Genomic DNA, 18,368 nt, shown 5'->3' on the forward strand with positions numbered 1-18,368 from the left:
TATATATATATATGTGTGTGTGTGTGTGTGTGTGTGTGTGTGTGAATAGAATGATAGATAGCTCGATAGATTAAACAACTTGATAGATAGGTAAATAGATATCGATATATAAACACATAATGTCTGAATATTTGCGTATAAAATACTAAGATAAAATATTTCTCAGTCGGCAGAAGACATAACTCTTATTTTAGTATCTAGATTTGAGTTTTGAACTTCACACTACTTCTAAACAATTTTGAAAAGTACTCTGATAGTATAACTACGATGTTGATAATAACTACACTTAGCAAGCGACAAGATCAAGAACAGTTTTTCTATACCTGATACTTTATCCTAATTTAAATGTTTTTGTTAAAAAAGAAAAAAGAAAAAAAACTCCTGGATTAAGACGTAGTTTGTTATCAGAAATGGCTTTTATCTTGTCTGTTAGTTGGAGGCCGTCATGATTATTTTAAAACGATTTATAGCTATTTTAGTATCGGAATATAAAACGATCAAACGTAACACTTCAAAAGTGTCGGTCCAGATTTAACTTAAAAAACTAAATAAATCCCAGCCATCGTCTTTAATGAACCAAAGATATAATTTTTGAGAAATCTTAGATCATTTGTTTTATTTATCGTATCAAGTTGACAGTTCTCTCACAATTATGTATCAGATGTTTGTCGCAATGTATCGTAGTTATCTCTTTAATATCCAGACTTACATATCAGCTGTTTGTGGAGTCAGTGGTTCGTATCACGTTCATGCAACGCTCTAACCAATTAATAGAGCTAAATATCATAGCTAAAGGCCGTAAAATTGGTAAATATTTGTCGCTGTTATTGTTGTTTAGCCTCAAGGTTAGTCTCATTGAAGCTGACAAGATTAACGGTAAATCAATCGAGGCTGTTCGATCTTTTGTTGTATGTTCAATAGATCAATTTTTAAAAGAGAATATAATATGATTTGTGAAAGATTTTGCTGTTATTTCTATAGAATGGACGGCCAATTAGAGGCTCCTTGGTTGACCAGTCCGGTGAACAAATATCTCTTTATGTCCGTAGAAAGAGAAATGGTCACGATTCACTCTTATTCACGTATGTAAATATTACAGTAAGTCTTCTATTCTTTGCCAATGACCCGATATGTTAGACAGTATTATTAGCCATTAACTTATTAACTTAAAGGCTTTTATAGGCCTTAGAATATAAGTTCGGGCAAGAGAACAAAGTTTATTCCCCCAAGAAGCGAAATCTCACGCTTCAGAAAGACTCATTCACCAAATCATATGTTCTATTGGGGCTGCAGGATATTAGGCTCTCCTTCCCAACAGTATGATATTTATTCCATTATTTGAACTCTTTTTAGCATTTACTGACTAGGTTCATCAATAGTTTCTTCGTATTTCATTACTTTAGAACTACAGTGTGTGACAACATCGCATGTTGTCACTCAAAGAAAACCTTTTGGATGTTTGACTCACAAATTTCCTTAGAGAAAGAAATTAAACGATGTCCATTAGAACTTTATCCGAAATGTGTCAAGTGTTATTTCGGGTACCACAAGGTACCATATTGCAACGGTTTTCTTCCACTTTTCTCATCATGTAGTTGGGTGTGTTAAAATGTCCAATCTTCTAAGCTCAACAATTACGATTAAATAACTAACACATTCTCTTCATATTACTGATAAAACATCTAAACGCCATTATAATTTCTGTACCATACTATAAGTAAAGATCTCTTAGCTAGCACACATACTCAACATAAACAAACCTGTCCCACATAAATTAGCTATTCTCTTCACAAAATACTTCAGCTCAACAACTATGAACTCTCTAGAAGTCAAAGGTGGCACCTATAATGGCGCATCGTTGCTACATCTAAGACAGTGCAATTAAAACACATACATACACTATTATCAGCCCTCTGTTCAGAAACAGGTTTGGATTTAAAGGCATAAAAGACAGAATTGCCATCGAAAAGAGCACCGAATTCCTCGTTTTTCTTCGAATGTTCAAAGAAGATTTCTCAATATATTCTTTGCAAGTGTGTTTACCAGGAAATTTAGTTCTATGCAATAATCGCGCTGCTACATTCACATGGATATCAGAATGGTAGAAAAGATATATCACATTAATATAAGAGGATAATATTTGTAGTATCATATTAAATATATTAATATATCAAATCTGGCAAAAATGGAAATGATAATAAAATCGAGGTCTTTTTATTGACTTCTATAATATTCAGAAAAAGGGAGTATTCATGAATTCTATAAAGTTTCCTTATAAAACATTAGAGATTTGGTAAATATATGAACTGTAAATCCAATAACATGGAACCGTTTTTGATTATTCTGTAGAGAAAGAAAGAATAAGTTTCCGTGTAAAATTCTTGCGACAGTTCTTTACACAAACAATTATATGCAAACAGTCGGGATGTTTTAAATATCAATACATTTTAAAGGTTTGGTACTTTCAGTAGAATTGTGTTACAATCAATAATAGCACGAGGTTTCTGGTTATCTTGAAGAGAAATTCTGCTTTATGGTTAAACGCTCTGATATCATTGCTAGCTTCACTAACTGGACATAAACCAAATTATCGGTATGTGATCGATTCGGCAATTAAGTTTATTTTGATTTCTTTTCGAGACTTAAGCTGGAATCTATACATAATGGATGACATCGATTTTGCAAATTTATAAAGGAATCTAATTTTGACAATACTGTGTAAATCTGATAAATCTACAGTAAAGCTAATGCATATTGTAGTCACCGAAATATAATTTGATGCGTTACATTAAACCTGGTGTTCATAAATTCAATAAGATTTTGAGCCTTTATATTTCCAACAATATATTTGTATATCACTGCGGCGTTTTATGTTTGATTTTGACGCTAATTTTTAAAAATTCGTATCGAATGCTTTTTGTTCTGTTTTTCACGATAGATTTGTCTCGGGTTCGTAATATTATCAGGGAGAAACTGTTCTTAACATTGGTTTCGAATTTAGGCGATGAGCTGGCAGAAGCGTTAGCACGCCGGGCGAAATGCTTAGCGGTATTTCGTCGGCCTTTACGTTGTAAGTTCAAATTCCGCCGAGGTCGACTTTGCCTTTCATCCTTTCAGGGTTGATAAATTAAGTACCAGTTGCGTACTGGGGTCGATCTAATCGACTGACCCCCCTCCCACCAAAAATTTCGGGCATTGTGCCTAGAGTAGAAAAGAATATTGGTTTCGAATTTTGGCACAAGGCCGGCAAGTGCATGGGAAAGGATACGTCGATTACATCGACTCTAGTGTTTAACTGGTACATATTTTATCGACCATAAAAGGATGAAAGGCAAATCGACTTCGGTGGAATTTGAAACCAGAACGGACGAGATGCTGTTAAGCATTTTTCCGGGTGTGCTAACAATTCCGCCAGCTCGTTACCCTAAGGTAATTCTTACTATCGATTTCTAAAATTAATGTCTTATTTATCACCTTCGAAAGGATGAAATGCAAGGTTGAACGTGGTGGTATTCGAAATAAACTTGACGGTACAAAATATTATTATAAAGCAGTTTGTCCGATGCTCTACAGATTCTGTCACTTGGTTTCATTCCACTATTTTTAATATAAATAAATAAAGGTTCTGCTATACTTTTACAAGAAGAGTGCTGACAATGACTTCAAAATCCCGTAGTTTCGAAGTTTCGACCTGCTAGACAACATCGGACTGTCTGTTGAAAGCTAGCAGACTGAAACTTCGAAATCACTTCGTTTTATAGTATAACAAATGTGTACTCTACAAAGAGTAGTGAGCAATTGATTAGTTTAATGTAAAAGTGTTTTTATTATAACTCGACATAAAAACAAACATTAATATGAATAAATGCTCTTGCAATTTCATTGATCGTGTGATAAGGAGAGTTATGATACTAAAGAAATGATCTTCTTGTTCGGAAGTCGCATGCAATACACCATTAGATTCAGATCAATACAAGTTCGAACATAATTTATTTTTATATCCATAATCAAATTTTAATTCCTACATTAAATAGTTTCCGTACAATGGTATTGCTGTTACCTTAGCTTGGCGAATTACCTAGTCAAGCATTTTGGAAGATTTATTTGTGTAGAGCTGAAGAAAAAAGATTCTTCCGGAGCTAATCTGAAAGGCTTCAATGAACTTAATTTGGAAAAAGAAAATCTTACCATTTTTATATTTCAGACTGAGACCGTTCTGGGGCAAGAACTTGCAGCCTTCAAGTTAAACAAATCAACCTTAGTACTTATTTAAAAAAAAATCTCGTACTTATTGTATCATCTTTTTCTCAAACCGGGGGGTGGGGTGGGGGTGGGGGGTGCGGAAACGTAAACAAACCAGCGGCAGTTGTCATGTGGCGGTGGTGGTGGGAAGAAACACCCCCGCCCCACATATATATGTGTGTTTGTGTGTATGTATAGATATATATATATATATGTATATAAGGTGGCGAGCTGGCAGAATCGTTAGCACGCTGGGCGAAACGCTTTGCAGTATTTCGTCTGCCGTTACATACTGAGTTCTAATTCAGCAGATGTCGACTTTGGCTTTCATCCTCTCGGGGTCGATTACATAAGTACCAGTTACGCTCTCGGGTGATGTAATCGACTTAATCCCATTGTCTGTCCTCTCTATGTTTAGCTCCCTGTGGGCAATAAATAAATAAATATATATATATGTATGTATAGATACACACATATATGTACGATGAGATTCCGCACAGTTTCTCACAAAGCATTGGTTGGCTAGGGGCTATAGTAAAAGACGCTTTCCAAAGTTGTCGCATACTGGAACTGAACTCGAAACCAGGTAGTTGTGAAGCAAACTTTTTAACCATACATCTATGTTCTGCACCAAGCTATGTCAACAAAGCATTTAAACAGTTCTATGTATATGTAACTAAATTTAATCGAAATTGTAATTGTTTCGCTGTATTTCTTTCAATTACATGCAAGTCTGAGGCAATTTTATGAACATAATTTAATGTTTTTGTTCCGTTTATTTCTATCTAATAAATAGTTTTGATCCCAATTAGCAACTTTTAATAACTGTTTAACACGATATTTTGTCACGGAAGGTAGATTTTATCGGCTGACTAATAACATTCGTAAAATAACAAAATATCGTGGCACGGAAATATTAAGATACGTTCGTGTGATTATAGTTTTGAAAGATTTATTGCACAATTAAATATTAATTTCCTTGATGATTGACTTTCCCCTCGATAGTTCCATTATTTTGGTTTTGGAATGATATTTTTCCGAATGCCAGAGACTCTAACCATCTGTTAGGTTTTCATTGGTATTAAGTGTATGTTCACTGAGAAAAATTCCATAGAATGAGAATTAATGTACAACTCCCTGTTGGGAACAGTTTTCTCTGTTTAACAATAGCCAATATAAATGTTAGTTGGATGGTTGGTTGGCTGGTTTGATGGTTAGTTGATTGCGCCAGCCACGCTGTGCTGCAGGTATTGAGAGGGAATGAGAGGGAGAGAGAAAGAGAGAGTGAGCAAATGAAAACATAAAGCAGAGAGAGAGAGAGAGGAGGGAAGAGAGAAAGAGAGCGAGAATTAACATAAGAGGATGAGTACCCATATTACATTTCTTTACTGCCCACAAGGGGCTACACACAGAGGGGACAAACAAGGACAGACAAACGGATTAAGTCGATTATATCGACCTCAGTGCGTAACTGGTACTTATTTATTCGACCCCGAAAGGATGAAAGGCAAAGTCGACCTCGGCGGAATTTGAACTCAGAACGTAGCGGCAGACGAAATACCGCTAAGCATTTCGCCCGGTGTGCTAACGGTTCTGCCAGCTCGCCGCCTTTGAGTACACATATTAGACTCGGTGGTAGACGATGACAATAGGAACGATAAGGAGCACTCCGTCGGTTACGACGAGGAGGGCCCCAGCTGATACAATCAACGGAACAGTGTGCTTATGAAATTAACGTGCAAGTGACTGAGCAATCCACAGACACGTGTACTCCCCCCAATGTAGTTCTCAGGGAGGCTCAGCGTGACACAAGGCCGGCCCTTTGAAATACAGGTACTCCTCATTTTTGCCAGCTGAGTGCACTGGAGCAACGTGAAATAAAGTGTTTTGCTCAAAGACACAACGCGTCGCCGGGAATCGAACTCACGACCTCACGATCGTGAGCCGAGTGCCCTAACCACTAAGCCACGCGCCTTCACTAATAGGAACGATACACACAGGGGGAAATAAAAACTCATAAAGACAGATGGAGAGAAGGAAGCGGCGTAAATGACAGAGTAGTTTTGGGAGGAGAAATATATATTAGAAATTTGTTTTATTTAATTTAAGGCACTAAATATTTTGCTCTTGAAAATATATATTCACTTTATTATTTTGTATAAACACCAAGAAATTTGGATGAAATTTAAACTATAGAACTTCCCGACAACATAGTTCAGGGTGCAGTCCCACTGCGTGGTACAGTGGGGGAGTGTCTTCTACTACGGCTCCCCCATCCTCGGGCCACCAAAGACTTGGACTTGTAAGTTGAGATTTGGTAGACGGAAACTGAAAGAAGCCCGTTGTGTACAGCTCTGTGTGTGTGCGTGTGTGTGTGTGCGTGTGTGTGTGTGTGTGTGTGTTTGTCTATGTTTGTACCCCTTCACTGATTGACAACCGGTGTTGGCGTGTTTACGTTCCCGTGATTAGCGGTTCGGCAAAAGAAACGATATAATAAGTATACTGGAATCGATTAGTTCGACTAAAATTCAGCACGGCTGGAGCCTACTGATGGAAAGAAGTAAACGATAAAATATTATATATATATGTATGTATGTATGTATGTATGTATGTATGTATGTATGTATGTATGTATGTATGTATGTGTGTATGTGTGTATTGGAAAATTAAGACAAACACGAGCATAAATAGTTAGTCCCTACGTACGTTCCACCATTGCGGTTATTTGGACGTCATCATTGGGTACTCCAAGTGCGTTTGGATACCTAACCAGAACGGATCATCAGGAGAACTAGTGTACTGCATTCTGTTACAGAGATCGAGCACACACGTACGCACGCGCGCGCACACACACACACACACACACACACACACACACACACACACACACACACACACACACACACACACACTTGATTAAGTGGTGGCTGGTTGCGATGCCGGTGATCTTCAGGCTTGCGTAGTAGCCTGAGCTCTTTTACACAGTTATCAAGATTTTGCTATCACATCGTCTAAATGTATTAATTAAATTTTCGAATATTAATTGAAATATGAATATTCATTCATATTCCGCTGTAAAAAACAACCTGTCATTCACAAGCAAATTTCACTTTTCAATAATATGTCCTATGCTATCTAGGCGGTGAGCTTGAAGAACTGTTACCGCAACGGGAAAATGCTTCGCAGGTCTTTTTCTGGTTTCGTGTTCTAGTCCAATTCCGTCGAGGCTGATTTGCCTCTCATCCTTCAGGGTCGATAAAATGAGTACCAGTTGAACCCTGAGGTCGATGTAATCGCCCCTCCTCCGAAATAGTTGACATTGTGCTAAAATTTGAAATCCATATGTTCTATGCTATCACTAATTGTTTTAGGTTCCTTTGTAGTAACCTGCATGTATAGATACTATTTGGAACCTATTATTCTTTACCCAGGGAACATCGCGGATGTGACAGCCGGGTGGGGGAGAGAAAGAAAGATGGCAGAAACAGCAGCCGGATAGTACTCCGCTTGAGCAACATAAAATTAAGTGCTTTGGTCAAAGGTACAATCCGGTCTAGGAATCGAACCCACAACATAACCCTTATGATTGTGAAGTGAACGCCTATACCATTAGGCCAAGCGGCTTCAATATAACTTCAGTCTAAGCACTAATAACTTTTGAATCTTGCAATCTTTGTCATTTGTATACAAGGTTTTGATAAAAACAATTATGTTAGAACCAGAAGTTTATTCCAAAACAGGAAAAGGCTGTAACTGCGAATGTCACAGACATTAGACGGGCTGGATGCGATGTAATCTTAGACCTCTTGAAAAATTTTCATAACGTGGTTCATATATCACAAATTGGAATGTAATATCATGTTTATTACCTTGGTTCATTTCCTTCTATAAAGAGAATTTGCTTATTCCTAATTTGAGATGAAATTTACAATGAATAAACGTTTCTTATTTCAGGTAGTTCCAATATATGTTGCTGTAATACGTACTAGAACTTAAAATTTCTACGCGGCCTCTTTTCGCCGAAAGTAAAACCAAAAAAACAAGGTAAGAAAGATAACTCTTACAATTCATAATTAAATACAACGAACAATAAAGTTTCACTTTAAATATAATAAAATATTTTAAACTCGTGAACACCTCTTAAACAGAATTCTTCCTTTAATATTGATAACAGCTGCTTGACAATCCGAATAATAATGTATTTTACAGTATGTTGCGCTTGTAACATTTTACGGCTAAACTTAAAAACATGCGCTATAAGACTCGGACAAAAGCTGGCTTTATATTCTCTATTCTGTCGCTGAGTCCAATCACTGAATTACAGTCGGGTCGGGTTTCAAAGGTTTTAAACACTTAAATTACCGTTAGGAATTATTTCAGTTTTGCATTTATTTTATCGATCTCTATCTAATTACTAAATCATGCGTTCGACATATAAGAAAACAACTTGACATTGGTTTACTCTGGCGTATTGGATACTCGTCGTTTCGACGAATGAGAGTTCAACAGGATACAGCAGAACAGTATTCTTAGTTCAGTGTCTTGTCCTGTCGTCTCATACGGAAATTCAGACTGATCCAGGACTGACAAATTCGGTTGCATACGTTGCAGCTGTGGTCTCCATCATTCGTGGGTAAATTTGACCCTGCTCCACGCTAGGTTCTTCTCTCCTTCAGAGCGTTGATCATGGCTGACACATTGTCGGAGATGGTTGGCTACCAAGATCCTCTACACCGGACTCTATTCAGTGATACCGATTCTCATACCTTCAGGTTTATCTTGCAGGTTTTTAAGCAGATATTTAGTGTGTCTTTACAAAGATGCATGGCATCAAAGTTACACTCGTGTATCACACATATATGATGTGGATCTGCACAGCTTCTGTCGACTACCTTCCGTTGGTTTACCGGTGGTTACTGCAGAATGCACTTACCCCACTTCAATGTCAATGGCTTATATCTCAATTGCCACCCAATCGAGCAACCAAATGTTGATTCTTTGTATCTGAAATACAATTTTCTAAACTGTCACAATATTGACATTCTTATTGCGCATTGTTAAAACAATGAAAATTAATTTTCCATTCCTTAACTATACCTGTTGGGATCCATTATTCACAATAATAAAAGATATATTTATTCACAACCGTAATGTTATTTACAGCAATAAATGATATTATTTTTATTATCTGTTGCATCAGCGATTAATCTTTTACTACTAGAAGTGGCTTTATTTGACATAGATTTTAATTCTTATCTTATTTGCCCAGAATCACTGCTTGACTTGTTGAGGTTCGCTTTTGCTGTTTAGCAGTGACACCGTGACAATCACTGCTAGGCTTAGCTTTTGCCTCATACAGCGGTCTTGGGGTTGTCCCTGACGTTAATGCATAGACAGTGTTATCCACTGATTGCTTGTATGGAGAGAGTTCTGAGGCTTGTATTTTACCACGTTTTATAAATAGGTAAGGATGCTTATCCCTACCCAAATTCCATTCTTATATTATTTGTGAATGGTGTAACTAGTTCAATGCTGTTCGTATAGTTTTATGTTATCAACGGATGTCATGCAGTAGGCTGGTGTCTAACAGGTGGACGGGGAACACATACGCCGGGAAACCGGGCCCATGAGCCTGGCTAGGCTTTAAAAGGGAGCATAAATAAATAAATAATATATATATATGCGGTGTATATATATATATATGTGTGTGTATATATATATATATATATATATATATATATATATATATATATATATATATATATATATATATATACACATATACACACGCACGCATGCACAGACACAGACACACAGACAAGCACACACGCACATATGTATGAACATTTTTACTTCCATGATATAAATACGTAGATAGGCAGATACAAAACACACAGTGCTCTAATAGCATTATGATTTCATTGAATGCCTGGCAATTTGTAATGTTTTTTTTCCATTCAGGCGTCAGAATGCTACTTCTTATAATAAATCGATACTCATACCATCTGCTGATCAACAGAGAAAGTTCAGTTAATTATCTTAACCTCAGGCGCAACACAACGAAAGCAACAATCTACAACCTTAGTATCTATGCGGTGTTATGGTCTGGTGCTTTATTCTGTCATCCATTCCTTTTCACAACTATACACACAAACATACGTCAACACACTAAAGAGCTTAGTTAGGTAATTGAATGAAGTAGTTTTGCTTTTATGATATAATTATTTTTCAATGAACTTCTATAAATGCAAAATTACAATTATTTTCAATTCCACCAATTGAGTCTGGAGGGTAAAATAAAAAAAAAGATGTATATTTATATATTTATAACGTTTATCACTCTTCGCAACTTGATTATTGTATCTATTTACTACAGACATCGTAATAGAGTTCGTTGATTACAATATTCAAAAGTACTTAGCATTAGTCGGCTTAACACATCTCAAGTCTTTGTTTTTTTTTATAGAATCTACAAGTGAATGCGCGTTTTATACAATCTTGTGTCTTTAATAGAACTAACAAGTCTCTCTGTCTTTATACAATGTAAAATTGTATGAGTCTTTGACAGAACAAACAAGCGTTCGTGTCTTTGATACAATGTACAAGTATATGTGTTTAAAATCCTGCGTCTTTTAAATATCTACTCGTGTATGTGCTTATAATTCTGCATCTTCTTTTCACCTGCAAGTGGATGTGGCAGTAATACAAGTGTTTGTGCTTGTGTCTTTAATACAATGTACTAGTGTGTGTGTGTGTGTGTGCCTATAAATCTATGTCTTTATGCAATCTACAAGATCATGTATTTGCAATACAAGTTTCCGCGTCTTCAACCCAACTTACAAATCTTGTCTAATTCAATCTCTTACTGTATGTGTCTGTAAAACAATTTAAACAACTGCTTGTGTCTTTATATATAATCTGCTATATTATATCTTTAACGATGCAATTCTGCATCTTTGCACCAACTTACTAGTCTCTGTGCCTTAATAAATTTACAACTGTATGTGACTTTAATAAAAGTTTGTGTGTCTTTAATAAAACTACACAAATCTTCGTGTCTTTATGCATTATACTAGAGTATCCACTTTAATACATCTTTCTATATTTAACAGACCTTGCGATTATCTGTGATTTTATAAAGTCTACTAGTGCATGTGTCTTTAATAATATATCTCCTCGTTTTTGATATCGGATTTTGCAGTCATTTTCGTACGTTTGTCACTCAATTTGGTAATCGGGTCATTCAAAGTCACGAAAAAAATTAGCGCCATGAAGTTAGTCATTCAAATTAGTTTTACGATCATTAAATTTCGCACTTCGATCAAAATATTTAGTATTTACATCGTTCAAATTAAAATGTCCGTCGAGAGCATTCAAATGAGTCGGAATGCGAGGAAGCGTCTTTTCGAGCCTTCAAATTTGTTTCGGAGCTATCTATGTAGCACTTAGCACGATAGCTATTTTGGTTTTATCTCATGGTCATTGTTATCATAATCACGTGTTTTCATCGATTGTGTATGCTTTAAGCACTCTATAGTTCCATGTCTTTTCTGTGTATTCTTTTATTTTTGCATAGGTATATGTATTTAGTGCTAAAGACTTCATGAAATCACATTCCAATCTTTTCACTTTTTTAAAGAAACAGCTACAACAAATGCTCATTTTCTTTGATTTTCAATACATTATATAATGTGTTCTTCCTTTGCTTAATATGTTGGGAAAAATATATATTTCTTTGATTTTTGCATTTTTCCTTTCATAGAGAAAGAGTGCAATGTACATTAAGATAATTATTGATTTACAGTCTTGATAAGGAGAGTTCGTTTTAGAGGATTTAGCTGTCTATTTCCTGGCGGTCGAGACATCTTGGGAGGTAGGTTTGGGTGTGTCTATCGCAACGAACACAATTTTCTGGAGTGATAGCGTCGATGTTACGCCTTGTGGCAAGTTGTATGACATGTGCTCGCCATTCTTTCATGATCATTCTGGCTTCTTCTGCGGCTGCTCGGTCGCCAACCCTTTGTTGCAACTCAACTCGACTCGAGCGAGGTCCCGCTTGACAGCCGTCTTAAAGGCAGAATGCGCCATTTCCGTACAACTAAGAAACTGCGAGTAGGGAGGGGACAATAGTTTCAGACTGATCCGTAGGCTGACGTCAGCTGGAAGCTCGGCACGAACGTGTGGCCCCGCGTTATTGTAGATCAAGTAGACGGATTCAATCGCTTGGAACATATCGGCATATGCTCTAACTGTTTCCGCCAAGAACTCGAAAGCGTTTCGTGCAAAGGTATCATTTGCAATGGAGTGGTCAACCAGGCCGATTTGCCCCGACATCACGAACGTGATTACAGTTTTTCCCACGCTGACGGTTGACAACTCAGCGAACAGGAACGCCTCGAGGAGCTCATCTAAAAGACCACCTGGTCCAAATGTTGTACTCACATTCATCAGTGGATACGCAATGGCCGACGACCCCCTCTTCTATGAACCAATGCGCGTATTCATAACGCTTTTCCTGCATTCTTGGGAGCATTTCTTGCATCTGGGCCGTCTTCGGCCAACTTCATAGTTATCAACATCCCATCTAGAGCCAATGAAATTGCAGACACGGAAACAGGGGGGCTTTCCGGGCAATGCTGCCTCTAAGTCCCTCTTCATCCGTTGAAGGATTGTGAGTAGGTTGGCATCAATAATCACATGAAGCCTGGCTCGCATTTCCTCATCGACCTTAACGTGGTGAGCACCTCTTCTGGGCAACTTGTAGCGCCTCTCAGACCGTAGGTAGATCGCTACTATGGATCGGACACTACTCCTTTTAATGCCGAGTATGTCTGCCGGTTCCAGGTAATCAGTTTGATGCCCGTCGAAAGTATCAACCAGCCTTGCTCTATCTTTGTCCGATATACGCATGTACCTCACGCGTGGCCCCATGATTACAAGTTGGTGTAAGAGGAAAGGATATAAAATGCAACTGATACCAACCGGTTACGAATGTTGCAATGAAAAATACAGAAGAATCACGCAATTTATTTCTCCCTTGTAGCTATAACAACATAATAAAATTTGCATGACAAAATATGTCATTTAAATTTGTCATTTTTAACATTCACTTCTTAGAATGTGAGTAAAAACACGTATGTAAAATTTGTGCTAAATTGAATAAACTTATTCTGAACTCGAATGCTCGAAAAGATGCTTCCTCGCTTTCCGACTAATTTGAATGCTCTCGACGGGCATTTTAATTTGAATGATATAAATGCTAAATTCTTTGATCGATGTGAAATTGAATGATCGGCAAACAAATTTGAATGACTAACTACATGACGCTAATTTTTTTCGCGAATTTGAACGACCCGATTATTAAATTGAATGACAACTGAACGAAAATGACTTCAGAAATCTATATATCTTAAATGTCTTTTTGTATTTATACAATCTATGAGTCTATGTGTCTTTAATGCAAGTCTGTCTTTAATACAGCTAAAAAATCTCAGAGTCTTTATGCAATCTACTCCTTTCTGTGTCTTTCATAATATAACACCGTGTCTTTTGTACAACATACTCGTCTCTGTTTCTTTAATGCAGCTTACTAACCTCTAATGTTTTAATACAACTTGCTGGTCTGTCTTTCTTTAGTACAATAGGACTAGAAACTAGCTTCATAGTACTTGATTGTTACTGGCAGCCATGTTCTGGGAAACGATGCAGGACTAAAATCGCTTTTAAGAGAAACGAAGACACTTTAATTAATTTATCGCGCAAATAACTTCAGAAAGGCAGTGATATCTTTCCACTTTTACCTTTTACTTGTTTCAGTCCTTAAACTGCGGCCATGCTGGGGCACCGCCTTGAAGAATGTTTAGTCGAATGAATCGATCTCAATGCATATTTTTTAAAGCCTGATACTTATTCTGTCGGTTGTTTTTGCCGAACTGTTAAGTTACGGAGATGTACACTCATCAACACTAGTTCAAGCGATGGTAGGACACACATACATACACACACACACTCACACACAACACACGACGGGTTTTCAGTTTCCGCCTATCAAATCCACTCAGGGCTTTGGTCGTCCCGAGGCGATAGTAGAAGACACTTGCTGAAGGTGCCATACAGCGGGATTGAACTTGAAACCACGTAGTAGGAAGGAAGAGTATTACCATACAGCTACGCGTGCGCCTGACAATATTTATAAAATCCCCCTTAAGCCATAACTGTGTGCTTTATTTCGTATTTATTACTCAATTTGCTGGCAAATAGATTGCAATAATAAATACATTTTAGTGTTTTCTGTTAATGGTCTCTTATTGTTCGTCAAACCGAAAGAGATTTTATTTTCAAAATCTGAAAGAAATTGCTACCTCTAGAACTGGTATACATATTTAATCTCGAGGTTATGAAATTGGTATTTTATGTGATACATGAACAAAGGTTTCTTCAAGTAGCATTTTTCATAAAATTTCTGACGAATTTAATAAGTAGCTCATAGATTTGAACTAAAATGAAAACGATTTCAGCTGGACGGGGGAACCAACACTAGTTGAGAGAGTTGTTCATTGGGGAGATAACAATAAATATATTACTCGAGTTACTTACTGACATCGTATCATATGCAGACGACATTTACAATTCAACAAAATAGTTAAGAATCAAATATGAATAGAATTCAAACAATGTCCCAGACTTTCGTAGGGAATATGTGGAGACTGTACGTTTCTTAGTATGTTGATAGAAAATAACGTCGATTTCTTAGATTAAAGTTATAAATGAGAAAATCGCTATTGCCATCGCCATATTATTACCTGGAATAAATATTCTGAAAGATTATTTCTGATATAGGCTACCTTCTCTAGCACCCCCAGCGCAATTTTTTTTTATAGCAGTGGAATATAGGAGGCGCAGGCGTGGCTGTGTGATAAGAAAAGATCTATTCAAAGCACTAATGGTGATTAAAATAGCTATGTACCATAATTAACGTATATATACGTTGTTGACTGGCAAATTATTGCGGTATTCGTCCGAGATAACATCTCTTGTGGGCTTACCTCGGAAAGAGACTAAAAGACGTCCTAGCAGCAACTAACGAGAAAATCAGATGCATTTCGTCCTAGCTAGATGACTGTTTTAACCCGATACTGCTTTACATGTCTATACTGGAGTAATGATAGATGTTTTATCGACTGGAAGAGTAAGAAGAGAAAGCAGTACCTTTAGCATTCGAACACGGAACAACAACGTTGGTAATTTATTACAGTAAACAAATTAAAAAAAAAACAGCCCACTGAAATATTCTCACTATAATCTCTACATCTTAAATATCAAAACATTATTATTAGACTAAATTTATTAAATGTAAAAAGCACATTATAAAAGCATATTTTAAAGGAAATTGAAGCTATCTTATCTCCAGGAACTACGGCTGTATGCTTCCATTAAGACCTCTATCTATGTTAGTTATCTTATATGTTTACGAACTAAAGATGTTGTAAGATCATTTCCGAGAAGATATTACTACTAGATATATCGCTAAAGTCATTCATTGTGTCGGTTAAAATTAATGGAGTTAGTAGTTTATTAACAAAAGAAAATTAAATGAACAAACGAATCTGAAAGTAAATTTTAGAGTTTAGTAAATTAGTTAATTGTTTCCCTTTCTTATTGTACTGTTTTCAATCTCCATTAACAATGTAGTAGCTGTTGTTATTATGTAGGCACAGTTTGGAAGAATAGTTAGGGAATTCAATTCGTAACCACGATATTCCTGGTTCGATCTCACTACGCTGTACCTTGCGCAAGTGTCTTTTTTTTCTTTCATGACCAACGCACTGTGAGTGAAAACAGAAACTGCATAGGAATCGTGTTGGGTGCATTGTACCTGAAATTCACTGTGTCCCGATGGTATATCCAGAGAATTCTGTTAAGGCAACGCGGATCTGTGAACTATGAATCCAGATCGTCGAATGACTATGACCCGCCATATTATTGTGGCGGCTCAAATCATCCTCTTTGAGTCTACATATGTCAAAATGACGGTCAAACGACTTAGTGCGAATCACATATCTCTGGTCATGAAATATTTGCTTTTTGAGGAGAAATAAACTGCATAATACACTAGACATGACAAGCATTATTCTCCCCGTCTTTTTCTGCATGCATGTAACTTTTTAATCCGGTTACTTCGGAGGCCTGCAAGATGAACTGGGCCTGAACACTAAACCCTGCCGTCTTAGAAATGGATGAAAATGCTTGATAATAGAGCAGAGCCGTGTTAGTAAAGAAACTGCGTGATCACAGAAAAAATATATTTAACGTAGAAAGTTGTATGAGTTGAACTAGAAACTATGTGGTAAAAGATTCTCGCTGTACTTTGATATATTAACGAGAATATAAATATAGCGTTAAGTAAGGTGAAAGACTATTTGGACTGGTTTTTTTTAAAACTTCAATATATTCAACGAAAGCAATCAAGTTTCAGTCTATATATATCTGTTTGTGGTGTCTAGAACGGCCTGAAGCGCAATTTCAATCATTATTTAAAACAATCAAACGTCACTCTTGTTCTATCCTTAATTTTGCTTATATTTCGACTGTTGAAAGTTTGTGCATCGGTGTCAACAAAAGAATCGTTGCTTTAGGGACTATTTTTAACATGTCGATCAACCCCTGTTATAAATATCCCCTGAATGTTTCTAAAATCACTCCATAACATCTTTGAGAACACAAGGAAACGTTAGATATTTTAAATGCTTCATACTACTAATAATATAGGATGGACACCACATAATGACAGTTACCATAGGTCTGCTTTATCAGCTGATCTATAACAACAACAACAGCAACATCACCAGCCGTTTTATTTAGTAATATGGTGAATTCCTCTGTGGATTTCGATGTATGATAGTCCAGGAGCCATTTCTTAGACTAGCCACACAGGTGTTTTATTTTCTGTGGTGAAGGCTTGTGTGGGATCAGCTACACTTTTATGGAAATGCCGAGAGCAGAGAGTTTCTATTGGAGTTCTTCATCGCCTGAGTTAGTTGCTTAGAGTTAAACCCACCTTCGTAGGCTAAATATAACAAACCAGCAATTTCGAATTCCCCACGCATATACATAATATCATGCTACTGCATGGCCGTTGACTCTTCATAGTTCATCCGCCCTTGTTTTTCATCCTTCAGGCTGTCCAAACGTAACAAGTTTCTTTTTCAGTTACACGTTACTGGCAGCACTCAAGAACGACCTGACCATCTCTCTCTCTCTCTCTCTGGCTATCTGAATACATACACATGCACACAACACACACACGTGTGTGTGTGTGTGTGTGTGTGTGTGTGTGTGTGTGTAAAGTATTCCTGGAAGCAGACTATGTGCAAAAAGTAATTTCTTGGTGAGATAAGTTCGAGACTAGCTCCACCTGCTGTTTGTGGCTAATTCATTTCATGTATATTACTTTGAAGAGAACATAATCACTGCATTTGAAATGCGGGTGTACAGGAGGATGTTACGAGTCTCTTACAAGGATCATTGGACAGATTAATGAGTGTTACAACAAGAAAAAGAAAGACAACTCCTGTACATCTGTTATGGCCATATTCGAAGAAGTAGATGTTTGCAACACAATATCATAGAAAGAGAAGAGGCAGGCAACGAACGCAATGGGTGGACACTATTAAGAGCTGGTTCGACAAAAGTGGCAAGCTATCTGGAGGACGCGCTTAATCTGGAAGACTCTTGCTGTAGTGCCGTCAATGCAGGAGTACGACACTTATAATAAATACGGTACATATAATATGGGACTCTGAAAAAATTTTCAAAAAGCTGTGGAAATCAGTCGCAATTTCATCCTTAAAAACAGTTTTGAAGTTATCTGAAGATATAGGCGCAGGCGTGGCTGTGTGGTAAGAAGCTTGTTTCGCAATCGCAATCACATGGTTCCAGGTTCAGTCCCATTGCGTTATACCGTGGGTTCCTTGGGCAAATGTCTTCTACTGCAGCTCCGGGCCGACCAAAACCTTGTGAGTCGATTGGGAAACGGAATCTGAAAGAAGCCCGCCCTAATATCTATCTATCTATCTATATATATCTACGTACACACACGTAGATATATATATATATATATATATATA

General features: G+C 37.0%; 1 protein-coding gene across 8 annotated transcripts in view; it reads left to right on the forward strand.

The window, feature by feature from the left end:
- Positions 1 to 18,368, forward strand: part of LOC106875208 (dual specificity calcium/calmodulin-dependent 3',5'-cyclic nucleotide phosphodiesterase 1A) — a 1,568,460-nt gene that overhangs the window by 152,897 nt on the left and 1,397,195 nt on the right. For 7 of the 8 annotated variants that reach the window (XM_052973317.1, XM_052973316.1, XM_052973336.1 and 4 more), the window contains exon 2: positions 8,197 to 8,286. The exons of the other annotated variant lie outside the window; for it this stretch is intronic. The gene's annotated coding sequence lies outside the window, so the exon portion shown is untranslated. The remainder of the gene's footprint in view (positions 1 to 8,196; positions 8,287 to 18,368) is intronic. 8 annotated transcript variants of the gene reach the window in all.

The sequence above is a fragment of the Octopus bimaculoides genome, chromosome 1, assembly GCF_001194135.2.
Source record: "Octopus bimaculoides isolate UCB-OBI-ISO-001 chromosome 1, ASM119413v2, whole genome shotgun sequence".
In the NCBI taxonomy this organism is placed as follows: domain Eukaryota; kingdom Metazoa; phylum Mollusca; class Cephalopoda; order Octopoda; family Octopodidae; genus Octopus; species Octopus bimaculoides.